The 17,075-nt window shown below is 41.1% G+C and overlaps 1 long non-coding RNA gene across 2 annotated transcripts; it reads right to left on the bottom strand.

Annotated features, from left to right (window-relative positions):
- Positions 1 to 3,465: 3,465 nt before the first annotated feature.
- Positions 3,466 to 13,601, bottom strand: LOC141940868 (uncharacterized). Of its 2 annotated transcripts, none has more exons than XR_012628149.1 (6): positions 13,470 to 13,601; positions 13,163 to 13,250; positions 12,718 to 12,801; positions 11,381 to 11,470; positions 8,495 to 10,775; positions 3,466 to 6,252 (listed from the first exon to the last, which is right to left on the bottom strand). It is a non-coding gene; the product is annotated as an uncharacterized LOC141940868 (long non-coding RNA). The 2 variants fall into 2 exon arrangements; XR_012628150.1 differs by having other exon boundaries at positions 3,466 to 4,095.
- Positions 13,602 to 17,075: the final 3,474 nt, after the last annotated feature.

Here is a 17,075-nt window from a genome sequence, read left to right as displayed (position 1 = left end):
GGAAGGCTTGTTTGTTTGAGATATCTGTAAAGTACCTGGTGTTCTAGTACATGCTGCTGAATTAATAATAGTTATTTTGAATTCCTTCTCTTTACTGCTGGCCACCAAGATGCTTGCATACAGACAGGTATGATACTGTGTACCCAGGTGGCTTATATACTAGACAAGCATCTGCAGATCCAATACCCTGGACATTGTTTACTGCTCTCATTTACTTAGCACAAGTTTTTGCATGTATTATTTCATAAATGTATATTATACAACTGCCTGCTCCACAGCTTTGGCCCATGCCCTTGCTACTTCCTCCCATGCAGTGCATACCCAAGGAGAGCACTGCTTTACCCACTGAGAGCTCCATGGAGAGCAGTCAATGAGAGGAAACAAGGGTCAGGCATATTGCCCTTGGTCCATGTACTTGGAACTTTTACTGACCTTGAAAGACAAGGGTAAGAAAAAAAATAGGAAGATTCTTTTGTTATTCCATGAGCTGTTCCATAATTGTACAGTTGCTAGACCTGATGCAAAGGGGGAGTTCAGAAAATGCAGCTGGGGATCCTAGAGAAAATGGGGCCATCCCTTTTGGGTAGCAGCCCACAGTTAGATCAAATTATGCTGATCATGAAACTGTATCCTTAGACAGGAACCCACAGCTGCAATTGCAGAGAGTCCTGGAGCATGCGTGAAGGAACTGGAATATTCTGGAAATGTAACTGGGAAAATTCAGGAGTTCACAGCTGAACATGTGCAAAGTGCAGCAAGTCAAAGGTCTGTAAGTTGGCATCACTTAGGGAGAGTTTTGTGAGGACGTCAAAAAGCAGCACACTGCTGAGACAAAGAACCTTATCTCTACCATGTTTCAAAGTCTTGTTCCAAAGTATGGGACAATATATTGGTCAAAGAGAAAGCCATGAAAATATATATGAGTGTATATTTTGCCCAAAGAATAGCTGAAGAAAAACTGATTTTTTTTTTACTGCCACTTCCCAGGAACACTTATCCTGATGTCAGCTCTTACATAGAAAATTTCTCTGGAACAATTCAGTTTAAGCAACAGAAAGTTGTACGACTGGAGAGAGAAACAGTGGCCTATCTGCCTGCTTTCAGGTTTCAGATGCCACCCACCCCATCTTCTGTGGTTTCTGATTACCCCTGGCTCAGCACCCTACCGCTTGAGCTGCTGCTGACCATCAGCTTCCAGAGGTGGTTGCTTCTTACATGTCCTGGAGGCCAAGAACCTCAACAGGAGCAGTACGTTACCCTCGCATGTCATCCCTTCCCCCTTCAGGTGATGAACCAAGTCTCACAGCAAGTCAGCTTTTGTCAGGCTTTACATTTGTGGCAATTACATTTTTCCTCATCCTTATTCTTAGTTCATCATGCCATGCTTCTCCATTCACCATACTCTAAGCACCAATCTAATATTATTTGATCCTGACCTTGCAGATCAATAGTGACAGAATCATAGAATCATAGAATCATTTAGGTTGGAAAATACCTTTAAGAACATTGAGTCCAACTACAAATCTAACACTGCCAAGTCCACCACTAAACCATGCCCCTAAGCAGCACATCTACACATCTTTTAAATACTTCCAGGGATGGTGACTCAACCACTTTCCTGGACAGCCTGTTCCAATGCTTGACAACCCTTTTAATGAAGACATTTTTCCTAATATCCAATCTAAACCTCCCCTGGCACATCTCGAGGTCATTTCCTCTTGTCCTATCGCTTGTTACTTGGGAGAAGAGACCAACACCCACCTTGCTACAATCTCCTTTCAGGTAGTTGCAGAGAGCAATAAGGTCTCCCCTGAGTCTCTTTTTCTCCAGTCTAAACAATCCCAGTTCCCTCAGTTGCTCCTCATAAGACTTGTTCTTTAAACCCTTCACCAGCTTTCTTGCCCTTCTTTGGACACACTCCAGCACCTCAATGTCTTTCTTGTAATAAAGGGCACAAAACTGAACACAGTATTCAAGGTGTAGCCTCACTAGTGCCAAGTAGAGGGGGACAATCACTTCCTTAAGTCCTGATGGCCACACTATTTCTGATACAAGCCAGGATGCTATTGGCCTTCTTGGCCACCTGGTCACACTGCTGGCTCATATTCAGCTGGCTGAAAACCAACACCCCCAGGTCCTTTTCCTCCTGGCAGCTTTCCAGCCACTCTTTCCCAAGCCTGTAGAGTTGCATGGCACTGTTGTGACCCAAGTGCAGGACCCGGCACTTAGCCTTGTTGAACCAAGTATTGCCTTTTAACACAGCTAAAATTACCTTAATTAAAGGGAATAAAATGCTTTCCAAAGATCTATACATTGATTCTTTAAAATGCAGGGATATGCTGGAAAGATATAATTTTCATTGAAATACTAATATGGAGCCTATTGCATTCCTCTCCCTCACACGATATGATCAGTTTCCCATTGAGCCTCTTACTCTCTCTATCTCAATACTCTGCATTTCACTTCATGAGCAACAGCTACAGGTGTTCATTTTATGCTTCAGGTATCCATCCAATAAGCTAGGACATACAAAATAATTACAGAGGCTTCCCCTTGAGTATGAACATGGGCTCCCTGCTCAGTAGGAGGAAAGAGGAAAGAAGGACAAAGAGCAGACTTCTCCAGGAGAAGTTCAATAGATGCTGTCCATGGCTGACCAAGGACTGAGGCAGGGGCAGAGATCCTGCTCCACAGCTCCTCTCTCCCTCCCTACTGTAGTCCTTGCCTCAACACACACTCCTAGACCTGTGTGAATCAAGTATTTCGGTGTCATAATAAAGATAGTATTTTGGTGTCCTAATAATAGCATAAAGACAAGTGTTCCAATTTGTGGGGTTTTCTTCTTCCAGTCTGAACTGAGCAACATAAAAGGGAACTCAGGATAGAAAATCCAGAAACAAGGTGATGAGCCATCACAAAATTCCTGACTGCCCTGCTCTCACTTACAGTAGGATCCCTTTATGCTATCCTGTATGTAGAGTGAATGCACTTGTGCAGAGAAAAGAGGTCTCATGGTAACAGAATTCAGGTAATTGATCCTCATATTTTCACTAAAGCACAGTTAAATCACATTTTAACCCAGACTCTTATACAGCTATTCAGGTAAGTACTATGGAACTGATATAAATGACTAGGAGCTTACCCCCTCACCTCTGAACTAGTTCAAGGAAAACAAAAAGTACATATTTAAAAGCCATTTCTCACTGTATCAAAGCACTCTGTGGCTGGGTTGTCACAGAACTCTAGGGCAACAGGCTGCATGATACAAATCTAGATGAAAAAATACATGGGCAGGGGGATAGAGGAATTAAATGCATTGCAAGAACTGTGTGGTTGAATGCTATTTCTACAGAGAACATGGCAGGTGAATTTGTCTTAATTAATGATAAAGCAGAAACGGAGAGTGAGCCAGCATCAGCAGTTGTGAAGTTCCTAAACATACAATAAAACTTATTTGGAACACAAAACCACTTAAAATTCAGTGTTTATTCTGCTGTTGGTATGATGAAAGACTGTGAAATGAGAGCATGCAGACTTTAGGATGTCTGTAGGTACTGCTGTGGCTTGAACAACTTGGTGCTGGGTATATCAAAATCCCTATGGAGGTCTATAATGGTCCTTCCACATATTGCATGTCTAGTATCTGCAGTACTCGGCAAATTTAGCACTGGTATATCCCTAGCATGCAGGCTGAGGTTTCAGATTACTGATGAGGCCTTCTGCTTCTTTAGACATGGTATTAAGAGTACCTTAGAGTTCTGAGCAATACCACCCTTTTTTAGATCTGTCCATTCATCATAATATTGTGCCAGGGTTTGTTAGGTAAACCTGATTGACAGACACCCATCTTTATCCTCTGCATGGCTGGAGGTCAGCACTGGTGGAAGGTAATGCTTTTTTAATTAGCTGCTAGGGTATTAAATTTCCTTTGTGTGGATTGCATGTTGCATTCCTGTGAGTCACTATCTGAAGACACTGTCTTTGCATTCACTATTCAGTATAACAGACAAGTGGAGAAGAGTCATAAAAGATTCATATCAAAGATGTTTATGAAAAGTCTTGGATCTAGTCAACCTCCAGGTTTTCCAGCAGTAACTGTAAGACAAGAAAAACAGCAGCTTTAAAATGATGATAAAAACCAATTCAAAGACACACTTTACACTCTGCACCAGGAATCACAAAACCAAAATACTGGCTATAAATTGTGGACATCATCTCAAGTCCTCTATAGATACTGATTCCTCAGCTAGAACCAAAAGGATCAAAAAATTTATGTGCAGATAGGGACAACAGATCAGGTGTTCAAGATCACAGTAATCTTTAGAATACCATTGCAATGGGATTTTTCTTTACCTAAAATCACCCAGTGCATAAATAAGTTGTGGCAAGTGCTCTAAAAATTCCCAACAATCCTCTAACAAGGTAAGGGTATTTGTTTGAGAAAAACATAGTACATGTGAAAATTTTTACAAGACTGTTTCTGATAATCTTACAGTAGACTAAAGGTGAAGGGAAATCGCAGAAGAAATGGAACAGCAGGGCATCCATGCAGATTCCACATAGGTGGGCAACAGGTTCTCCATGCTCTTGAAACTTACATAGAGTCATTTGTTATTGTGCAAAGTAAAAATATATAAAGCACTGTTACCAGAACTAAACTATCCCTACGATAAAAGTTCATGTGAGACTCCAAAACTTAAGGACTTCCTTAGTAGTAGTCATCCAACTGCAGTTTAAGGAGCAATAGCAGGGTCAATAGCAGCAGCTAGCACTGAAGACACTCTTCAAAACAGGGTTTACTAGAATCACATAGTGTGCTTAATATAGGAATGCAACAGTGAATTTTTGGAAAAATGTCCCCTTTCTTTTCTGGTTGGAAGTTGCACCTATAAAATGTTATCATAACTAAGTACTTGCTCCTGCAACTAATTCAATAAAGCTATAACTCAGGCAGGGACTCTTTTACACTTAGATTATCCCTGAAGTTCAGAAAAAGTTGAACAAAATGAGACCATGGATTCTGTGCATATAAACAGTGAGATCTGGCCTCAGTCCAGGTGGTGTTATATCCCATAGCATGTAGAAGTATGTGCATATGTTATGTGTAAACATCCACAAATATAGTTCAGCTTTTCCTTCAATAAGCTGACTCCGTAAGTGTTTTCACTTGAACTGGGGAATTGCTACTTAGAATAACACTTCCTAAGGTAATGTCCCATTGAGAGAGGGAGTCATAGGCTCATGATAAATATTGCTTGCACACAAATTAGTCTGTCCGTAAGGGAAAGGGCACTACAGACAGGACTGGAAACACTCTGATTTCCAGCTAGCTCCAGGTGGTCTTAGCCAACTTATTAGATATGGTGCAGAAAACTAGACAAAAATGCATAATAATGTCCAGGAAAATCAAATAACTTTGCAAATAGGTTGTTTTGAATCAAACCTACAGGCTGATCAGAGAAGTTTGTAAACGGCTCTCTCTGCTTCTCTAAGCATTTTCTGTGTGAATAATGTAATGTGTTATGTGTCATGTGTGAAGAAGAACTTCTGTAAAATATTCCAAAGTTTTAACTGAAGTTGAATGTGTTGGCTGACTTTTTATCTCTTTTCACACATGCACATATAGAGTCATAATGCTTATTAGTAGAATCAATGTGCAAAGTTCCAAGTTTAACAAGTTACTTTTGTTTGTATGTGCATATGATGACAGGAAAGGAAGATACAGAGGTAGAAATAATATTTATGGGTGATCATTCAATTTTTAAAATGTGTGGAGACCATCATTTTCAAAACAAGATTTAGTTGCTTATGAAAAAGGAAAAGATGAACAGAACTGTTACTTAAGTCTCAGTTTCTCTGTTGTTTTTACAGGACATTTTAGAATTTTTAATTTCTTTGTGATGATTTCAGAAGTTTATTTAATTGATTTTTCTACTACTTGCTTTTCCTAACCTGTCTGCCTTTGTATAGAACGATAGCAAGTAATATCTGTCATACCAGTGTGCAATGATTTCTGGATCCTTGGTTATTCTCTGCACACGTTTACAGTGTACAAAATATGGTGTCTGTATTTCAAATATATAATACACTTTTTGTTTGAAGATGAACATAGACTCCAAGTTTGAAGGCAGCATATCAGTGATAGGGTAGGATATTCGCTGGATATTTTTACCTGTTCTTTCTGTAGTGATTCTAATTTCAGAGAGAAGAGAAAGAAAAGTTGTCTTTAATTTTCCATCACATTTAATTGGCCTGTGGAAAATGCAGGAGTCTCACTCAAGATTTATAAACAAATACACCATTATGTTTCTCATTAGTTCGAAGAATACCTGTATAAGTGGTAGTTGTCAGATACAATAAGTGCCCCCCTCCTTTTTTGCTTATATAATAATCCCAGCATTCAAAAGACTAATCACTACACACTGATCTACAAAGCATCTTATTTCCTCATCAAATTTCCCTGCTGGGCTTAGCCATGCTTGTCAACTTCCCAGATCCCCCTTTCAATAACTGGTTTATTCTTAGCATCTTGCCAAAATGCATTCCTAGGAGTAAACCATGGAAGAATGAAGTTCTAATTTCTTTATCTCATTCAAGAAGAGGTTTCTACCCATGCTCCTGGGAAAGGTCACAGGTAATTTTGGCTGCAGGTTCCCTTGAAAGAAGCAGGCATATGCAGCACATTGGGGCCCTTTGTCTATAAATACAGATGACCACCAAAGAAGACAGGAGAGAAAAAAAAGAGAAGAGAGGGAGAGGGAGAGGGAGAGGGAGAGGGGAGGGGAGGGGAGGGGAGGGGAGGGGAGGAGAGGAGAGGAGAGGAGAGGAGAGGAGAGGAGAGGAGAGGAGAGGAGAGGAGAGGAGAGGAGAGGAGAGGAGAGGAGAGGAGAGGAGAGGAGAGGAGAGGAGAGGAGAGGAGAGGAGAGGAGAGGAGAGGAGAGGAGAGGAGAGGAGAGGAGAGGAGAGGAGAGGAGAGGAGAGGAGAGGAGAGGAGAGGAGAGGAGAGGAGAGGAGAGGAGAGGAGAGGAGAGGAGAGGAGAGGAGAGGAGAGGAGAGGAGAGGAGAGGAGAGGAGAGGAGAGGAGAGAAGAGAAGAGAAGAGAAGAGAAGAGAAGAGAAGAGAAGAGAAGAGAAGAGAAGAGAAGAGAAGAGAAGAGAAGAGAAGAGAAGAGAAGAGAAGAGAAGAGAAGAGAAGAGAAGAGAGAAAAATGAGAAGGAGAAGGAGAAGGAGAAGGAGAAGGAGAAGGAGAAGGAGAAGGAGAAGGAGAAGGAGAAGGAGAAGGAGAAGGAGAAGGAGAAGGAGAAGGAGAAGGAGAAGGAAAAAAAGGAGGGGAAGCAAGGATTTGATCAAGCAACAACATAGTCTTCTATGTTAGAATTAACATCAGCTACTGCTCCTAGGTAGTTCCAAACTGAAGTTCAAAGACAGAAACTGTCATCTAACCCTCAGCTGTGCTTTCCTGGTTAAAGCTGAACCCTGTCATCCTGGACAGGCAACAAAGGTGAAAACTGACATGCCCAGCTCACACCCAGCACAATGCAGAAGGCCAGGCAGCTACACATAAATGGTCATGGTTTATCTGTTCTTTGGATAAAGGTGGCTTGCAGGTTCTAATGCAGCAATGAAGCACTGCTCCCCAGATCTGTACTCATCTGCAAGTTTAAACAAATCTACACTGAGTTGAATGAGTACATCCCTATGGAACAAGAACTGAAAACGAGCATTTACTGACTTTCTAAGCATTGACTAAATGAATTAGGGATGGATTATTAGATTCACTTAATGAGAGTCTTACTTGTCCTTTCTTGTAAAGACTAAGCTTATTGATTTCACAGCCTTGCCTATTCTTTTCTGATGTTTTATTTACTATTAAAATACTCATTTATTATATTCACATATATGAAGTGTCACTGAGAACAGCAAATGGAAGGAAAAGCTATAGCTCTTCAATATTTTTTCACCTCCTACTTCACGTCTGTCATGGGTTTCACACAGTAAGTTCCCTATCAGTTGAACAACCTGAAGCACAGGCCTTAGCATGGTAAGTTTCAGGTGCCTGCCTTCCCCATAAATATATCTGTGGTAGTTCCTGAGCCCACACTTTCCAGGCACATTTTAAGCACAGTACATGAGCTGCCAACTCCTACAAGAAAAATATTATTTTCTTCAGATGACAGTATATGAAAGATGAAAGATGTCATGCTGCTGTATGTTTTTTCTTCTCTAGTTTTGACTATTACCTTATTTCTTTGTCCTAAATACCTAGGCAGGTCCTGTATACTAATCTACTATATCAGAAACTAAATGACTAAGTTTCTTCACTGGCAATAAAATAACCATTCTCTGCAGTTCTGCTTTAAACCTACTAAAGGAAAGGGAACTCTTTTCATTAAGCCCCATAATCCTTTGGATCAGAATTTCTGTGTTTTACTCAGCGTGAGTCAAAATTATATTCACTATATAACCAGTGATCTGCTTAGAAAATGAAGATGACCTTTTTATTATGACCAGGGATTTGTGTGTTCCTTTATAAAAATTACTTTCATATCTTGACATTTTATTCTTCAGTAGAATGAGTCTAGCTGTATGGAGAGCAAGGAGAAAAAAAACAGGTTAATTCACATTGTTGAGACTACGTATGTGTGGATAATGATTCTGGCTGCCAATTCATTTTAAAAGGAGGAGACAAGACACAAAGGCTGCTTCACTGTTGTTGAGGTTGGACAAAAGAGCAGTGCAGAGACAGAACATCTCCTTCACAGCTAAAGAGCGTTCTCAATTCTCCCTCTCTCTTGTTCTTATCTCCCTCTCAGGTTACTGCATTTTCTGTTCCCCTCATGCCATTGCAGTAACGCTGAGGACAAGTGAGATAATGCTTGGCCTAAATCCAGGCAATCATTTTGGAGTAATTAGTTTAGGTACTGCACACCCAACCCATACTTTTTTTTTCAGGTAGGTATCAAGTGGCTCACATTACCTGTGTTTGGATGGCCAGCCCCAAGGTTCAGTTAAAGCCCGTCCTTAAGTAGCGAAGGAGGGCTTAATTGAATGTGTCAGTTTGTTCTGGGAAATCTGGCTCTCCTGCATTGAGTTATTTCTCCTCTTGCTGCTGTATGCAATCTCCCTTTTGCTGTTCTGCTTCTTTGGCACTTTTAGCCAAAGAACAAAGGCTATGTTGTGGTGACCTTGGAGCTGCTGTTAATTGTGATAGTGCTGCTTTTCTTTTTTTTCTTCCATTTATTTGGAGGGCTGGGGAAGAGCAATGTGTATTATGAGGGTGGAGCAATTCTTCACCCTGAGAAACCACAGGCACAAGTAGCTGGGTGTGCACTTTTCAGGTGGATGATAGGATTTTCATAGGTACACAAAGTGCACATGTCCTGCCTTCCCACTGATTTTCACAGAAATTAGGCAGTTATGTGTCAGAAACACACACCTCTTGCATTCAGTCCTCACATAAGAAATGCTGTATAGGGACATAAGATGACTGCTGTTGACATGCACTGTATGCAGATGGCTTCCTTGCTAGGGTGACGTTTTTTGAACTTCTTACTCTTCCCTGCCCCATCCAGTGCTTTCTGACCAATCCTTTGCCACCCCACCTCATGCAGCCTTCTAGCCCAGGGTGTCTCTGAGACAAAGTCCTCCTCTCCTGAGTGGAAATTAAACAGCAGTGGTGTCTTCCCCACAACCCTTCACCTACATGCGTCCTCCCTGACCTTGGGGGACCCTTCTAAGGGCAGAAAGGAGCTATGTCTCTGCCTCGTCCTCATCTTGTCTCTCTGCTGCAAATGTGAGTGAGGCTGCAGCTTTATGCCAGCTGTGAAGGTAGCATTATGCTGTGGATATATTTCCACCAGGAATTAGGCTGAGGCTGCTAACAGCTTCACAAAGACAAGAAAAGAGCTGTTGGATGCTAAAGGCTTCCAGCCAGTACTAGCCTGGATCAGATACAGATTGGCAGCCTCGAGGTGCATGGCTCCAATTTCCCATTACCAATTCCCCTGAGCTGCTCAGTCTCCCATGGTGAAAGCTCTAATTTAGGAGAGATCCTGTAGGGCTGCGTTGTTCTTGTCCTCTCTGCTTTGTTTCTAATTTTTAGAAGCAAGTCCATGAAGTCTTGCAGCCAGATGCCCGCTGGCTCTTGGGTGAATGTAAGCAGGCATCCTGAGAATAGTTTAGCTCAAGAACTATAGCTATGGTTGCTATTTATATTCCTAGAAGTCAGAGCAAATAGCAGTCCCATTTCACCTATTTGATTAGCTTTGCAATCAGTGCGTGAAAGAATTTGAACTCATCAGCTACGCAGAACTTTGAATAGCATAACCCAAGCAAAGGGAATAAAACAGTGGAAAGACAATTATATTTCTTTATAAAACTAATTGCAAGGAAAAAAAAAAGAATCTAATATATTTGCAGTTAGAACTTGATTCTGATTTGGACTAAGGGGTGCAAGCTATTCTTGAAAGAAAAGGTAACTATGTTAATACAATGTAGTTCAAGAGGGACCTTCGTGATTTCAGCATTACTTGATTTCTTTAGAAGAAGGTCAGATTCTGGACTGGCATGAATAGATTTCCTTCAAAGATGGCAGAACTGTGATGATTGCAACAGCTGAAAGTCTTGCTTTGCACTGCATCAGTGCTATTATAAATACAGTTTTCATCCAGTAAAACTAAGTAGATCAACATAGTCACAGCTGGCTCTAAGTTTTTCAGCAGCGTAGGAGAAATTGGATGTCACTCTTCTCTGGATGAGGGTCCAGGGACAGGCTTCTGCCAATGGAAAGACAGTAGGAGGAGAAAGGCATGTTTAAGATGGAGAAATGTGGGGAGCTAGGCTTCCTGCTGCCCCTGCAGCAATGATGGAAATAAAGAGGAAGGTGCAGGGCTGTTTCAGAAGTGACTGTCCCGTCCTCATGGCTGGTGGTAGCTGCTCCCACAACCTCACCCCGTGACAGCCCATCAGGCAGGTCCTGGGGGAGGGCTGCATGAGCTGGGGCAGCCTCCTCTGCCTACAGCCCAGCACCACGCAGCATAGCACATCAGGAAAACATCAGTGTCATGTCTAGGGGTGCTTTTATCCCACCAGGTACCAGGTGTGATGTGAAGCTGCCTGCTGTTGGCAAAGCGCCAGCACCTTTCCCTGCCAAAGGAGCCCCCCCGTCTTGCTTGGGGAAGCTCTGCCTTCCTCTCCCCACTATCTCTCCAAACACCCTCTGGCCGCTCAGCACCCTGCCCCACCAGCACTGGCATCCTCACTGTGGTCTTTGTGCAGAGCACGATTACCAACACCATGTCCCAAAAGCTTAGTGGCATGGAGTGAAAACAGCACAGTGTGAAACAGAAATGGGGAACATATGGTCACCATAAAGTGTTACCTGACTTGAAAGTACCTCTTCTTTCATTCAGTAGCAGCCTTTACATTAGGGATGGCTGAGATCCACATCTGCTAGAGGAGAGGGAAGGTCCTAAGTTTAAAACGAAAAAGTTCAGCTTGATACATGTTGGATTTTTTGGGCTTTCCTTAGAATTGAGGCACAACAGTGAAACAGGCTCCTGATATTACAAGCAAGGTTTCAATTTCATTACATTTTTCTAGCAAAATAAATGCTGATGGTTTCTTTATTCCTTTGCCCTTTTTTTTTTTTTTTTTTTTTCTGAGTTCTTTCAATTCTTTTAAAAAATACGAACTCCTAGTATCTGGTTTTGATGGATGCATTTTCTGGCAGAATGGTAAAAAGAAAAATAATGTAGTTACTCACTTCTCATAGAATAGTAAAATATCTGAAGCATAACCAAGAAACATTAAGAAGACATTGCATGAGTTGATGGACAAAATTTGGAAAAGCCCAAGAAGATGTGGAAATGTGGACCAATCACCTTGCCACCTGACCCACTACATGGAATGATGGCAAATTAAATTAGAAAGGACAGATTAGGATTTGTAGTTTAAACAAACAGAATTAGCAGTAGATAATCCAAATTTTGCTAGTGACGTTGAGAAAATCATCAACAGGAGTATTGCTATTTCTCATCAAAGATGGTGTTAGCCCGTGGGGAAGATATACTTCTTGGCAAATAATCTGAATGTGACAAATACATAATCTAGTCATTATTTTGGACACACAAGACATTAAAACTAATGGCATTTTTTCCACCACTTTAAAGGGCATGGTCTCATAACTGAATTAGGATTTGCAGCAAGTTTGACAGTCCAAAATGGCATATTATATGTATTTTACTTTTTGCTAGCCTACTATTCAATGGAGAGATTAGAAAAGGATGTAAAAATCATCAGGTGGAAGGTCTGACAAACCATTCATCTCAACACCCTGTAAAGATAATTCTCGGCCATCTAAGATGGATATTGAAGAGGTTCTGGCAGATAAACAGACTGGCAATAAAAATCTCGGGGGAAACATTGATTTCCCATCATTGCTAAAGAAAGAATGGATTGCAGAAAAAACTGGCTACACAGGTGTACAGTCTTCAGTACACCATTTCAATCTCTCTGTTGCCCCTGAAAAGGAAGGAATTTTGTTATTCGACCATAGGGAAATCATAGACAGGCGTAGGTTTGGTTAGGAAAGAGCTAAATAAAACCAAATTTTTGTATTTTAAAACCAGACACAAGAATCCATTAGCAATTTTCCTGTTGGCTGGAAATGTTCAAAACACATTTGAAAAAAAAAGAACTGTGAATAGACAGACTTACTGTGAGAAATCCCTGAGGCACTATTAATCATTGATATCTTCATTTAATAGTCATGATGGGTTTGGCTGCAGCTGCACCATATACCTGGAGAGGCGATATATCGTGCAGCATTAGGAGCTATATGGATGGGAAATTGTCAGCTTGAGAGTTACAGTTCCTTCTGTGTGTTTTCTGTTTGCTGGAAAAAGGACCTCACAGTTACTTGCTTATGGTCCATATTTTGAAGATGGGAGGGGGAAGGAAGCTCTGTCATCTCCTGCCTATTTGCTGTGTTGGAAAGCAGAAGCTTCAGAATGCACCATCTACTGCACTCCTGTCTCTACTCACACATCTGGACCCACCTCCCATATAGCTCGTGCAGGGACTATGAAGGGGCTTCCTTTAAGCATAACTTTTAACACAAAATCTATCTTATTTCTAAATAGAAAAAAAAAGAAGATCTTACATTTTTGTCTGTGTGTATGCAGCAGGGAGGTTTTGGTCACTTTTCAGTCTCAGTTTAGTTTTAAAAAGTTTGGAATTAATCAGCAAACCTAGAAAAAAACAAAATTAGGATGCTTTGGAGTTAGCTCCGTCATCACTTTGACAACTAAGTAGTCCCTGCTCTGATAGCTTCCGATTCCTTCTGTCCTGAATATTTTGTCTGCTGCCTTTTCCTCAAACAAGTCATCTCATTTCATCAGCCCAATATAAACATGACTCCTCTCCTCCTCACTGAGTCAGAGAGAAGTATTTAACATACTGGAACTCACCAGCACCAGTTACTTTGTCTTGACGACTGAAATCTTGACAGAAGAGAGAAATGGAGGAATCCTGTGAATGTTTGGAGCCATTAAATGTACACCCGAGCACCCTCATAGCTACTATTACCAATTAACAAAACCCTGGCAGAGTATCGAGGAAACTTGTGATCTGATTCTGTAAATACTCACCCACGTGAGAAGGGCTGCACAGCTGACTGTCCTCAGTGAGTTTACTGCCAATGCTTGTGTGTTCCCTACTCGCTTAAGCATTTGCAGGAATTCTAATCTTTGTCTGTGCTGTTTATAAGTGTCTGATATGAAGAACATTTCTGAGACTTTTCATCACTTGTCATATTTTTGTAAATTGTCCTACACATTTTAAAGTTTTCATTATTCCAGTAGTTACCATGTTTACACATAGACACACCAGATAGGTCATGGTATTTGACTCTCAACTTCTTTTTTAATTACTTTTGCTGACCAGGGACCCACTCTTGTTGAAACAGATGTTGCAGCCCAATAATAGCTCTCAGCTGCCAACAGCAAACTGCGGAACTCAGCCCCTTGCCATGCAGAACAAATGAGTGTAATAAGGGGCCGGTGAGCTCCAGACAACAGGGACACTCCACAACATGTGTGTTTAGCAGTTCTATCTTAAGACACATCAAATTTTAAACACACTTCTTTTCCTCATCTAAAATATAATAACTGAGCAACTACTTCTCGAAAATGCACATAATGGCACAGAATAAATGCATTCTTTTCATTCCTTTATCCTGCATACTTGTTCAACTATCTTATTTTTGTTATGAGTCACATGCAGCAGGGATCAGACAGGCTCTTCCAGGCTTGAAAAGAAGACCTAATGAAGCTTGACCTGATGACTCAAGTGAAGCCTCCAACAACTTATGTCCTGTTCAGACAGGTACAGAAGGGAACTATTACACTTGTTCTCTAAGGCAAGAATGAATTGACTCCCCTGTGAACACTCATTGGCCAAGGTGCTGGTCATCCTAAATCAATATCCTCTCCTGTACCATAAATCCCTTATTACAAGGATTGAAAGACATATATCTCATTTTTCTACCTAGGTATTACACTTTTTCACCTCCATCTATGTCATTAAACATCTGAGATGCAGATTATGTAAAACCAAACTCCATTTTTTCTGTTTTGTATATTAAATTATTACCATCTAGTGTTCTTTATAACTTTTCTAAGTCTTTTATGCTATTTCTTTCACATTAGACAGAGGGTTATTCAGTACTATTAGCTCTTCTTATGTATAACTTATTTTGTAACATTAATAAAAATATTACATAGATCAGGCACAGTGTTGGTCTCTGGGCATGTCTTTGTACCTGTTTGTCTTTCAACAAGATCATGAATATCTTTCTTAGATTGAATGGTATATTAATTTACTAGCAGACACATAGATATTGTAGAAGTAATGCATTTCTGTAAAGATTTCTAACCCATGTGCAAAAGTAGGAGTATCAGTAGGTATGGTTATTTAACAACAAGTGAAAGCAGTCTTGAAAAGCAATGATGCATACGCAGTGCTGGTGGAGAGATCAAATTAGATAATAGCTTGTGGTGTAATGTGGTGTAAAATTTTAAGAAGCAAGAACCCATAATTCACATGGTTACAAAAACACAGAGCCACAAAATCTCATGTAGAGTTACTGTAAGGCTCAACTTAGGAAACTGTTCAGGTTTTAGTATTTTAATACCATAAAAATGTCAACAAGTTACAAAGGATTCAGAAAACAAGCAAACAAACAAACAAACAGTTAAGAGAACGCTAGAAGAGCAGCTGAGGAATGGAAGAGTGTTGGGTTGACCTAGCATCAGTGATGTGGGAGTGGCTACATGACAGAGGTAAACAGAGCACCCAAATGAAATATGGAAGACAGGATGCCATTCTGCAGATAACTTGTTTTGGCTAAGCTATATTTTCTATCCCATCAAGAGCTTTTCCAGCATCATCAGTGAGATTTCCAAACCTCTTCTGTCACTTCAGAGTGCATCTCACTTTGAATGCCACTGTGGTTCACCACAAAAACCCTCCTGGGATCTCAGCATTATTATTTACAGCTATCAGAATTGTTTAAAGTAGAAGTAGATAAACATCAGGGTGAAGAAAGGCCACTCAACACAGACTGGCCTGCTGGAAAAAGGGATAAATCCATGCTACCATCATCTCTCCCTAGCTCAACTCTTGTGCCCATGCAACCACATAATGAATGGCTGCTTACAAATGGTTCAGGCAGGCCAGCAGTCTACCCTGGCTCACCCAAAGACCACCCCAATCTTTGGAGACAGCATGAGGGGAGCACCGAGCACAGGCAGCAGAAGGAACCGGGCACAGGAACACCTTTCCCTGCCAGCGTGTTCTTAGTGCTGAGCTGCGACAGGAACAAGCTAATGGGAACTCAACCGAATCAGGAGTCTACTGTTTCCTCACATCCTCTGTAGCTGTAGCAGGCTGGCAGTAATATTTGGGTATCCACTAGATCTATGAGATCCTGATTTTAATAGGCGTTTGTGAGCACAGTAAGAACAAAATGAAAAGGGAAGGATTTAGAACAAATACTGGCTCGGGAACCTTTCTCTAACACATATACAATATATAAATCTGTCTAGTAAAGCAAGTACTGCATAGATTAAAAAGTTTGTTCTGTCCTGGTCTGGATGAAGCACAGTAGACCACGGAAGCCACAGCCTTTCCTCTCTTCCTGACAAACACAGTTTTCCCTGCTCACGGTGATTGAGAATGCCGCTCCAAAGATCATTTCCCAACCTCACTGTTTTGATCATGTTACAGCTCTCTCTCTTTGCCTCGTCTCTGCCTCGTCAAACATAAGCTAGCAGGTTTCATTTTGCAGCCCACTCTTGTCTCAGAGTCAGCACTGAGAGCTCAACTCACCCCCTAATCCATCTGTGTTGAATTTTTACATTTGTAAGCATCCACATCTGTGTGACTCCTTGTGTTGGGAAGAGTTTGCTGTAAACATCCACAAAGTCAGCTGCTTTTCAGACTTTTTCTTAAAACTCCTTTGCCCTTACTCTAAGGAAAGAAGCCAGTATGACTTCAGATGGGCTGAGACCTCTGCTCATCTGGCTGACAGACCCTGCCTCTGCTTATACTCCCTCTGCAATAGCTTTCTTCTGCAGTCCTTCACTCTTTTTCTGAGGTGATGCCACAGTCTTACCTTGGTGGCAAAGCCAACCAAAGGTGCTCCTTCTTCTCCCCTGACTTAAGCAGATATGAGCTCAAGATTAGTCAAATGATTTACTATATCCAACTTCTAGTAGCCTCCCAGGTAGTAGGTGTCTATGAATCCCTACAAGCGAGATCTCTTTCAGGTAGTTCCCAAAACATAAGGCATTCCCTTGAGAGTGCAATGGCATTTAAAGACATTTTGAGACACTAATGTGGAAGCAATCCCCACTCAAAACTGTAGAATGAATAGCTTTAGAATGAACTATAGAATTTTCTACTCATGCAACAGCTTTCCCCACTCTTTTACAAAAAAGGAGCAAACTCCTTTTGTTTGGGAAGGATTGTATATACACATACCTCAAGAGAAAAAGAGAAAAAGTGAAAGGGAG

Source organism: Strix uralensis, chromosome 3 (genome assembly GCF_047716275.1).
Source record: "Strix uralensis isolate ZFMK-TIS-50842 chromosome 3, bStrUra1, whole genome shotgun sequence".
NCBI classification, from domain to species: domain Eukaryota; kingdom Metazoa; phylum Chordata; class Aves; order Strigiformes; family Strigidae; genus Strix; species Strix uralensis.
This window is presented reverse-complemented; position numbering and strand designations above follow the sequence as displayed.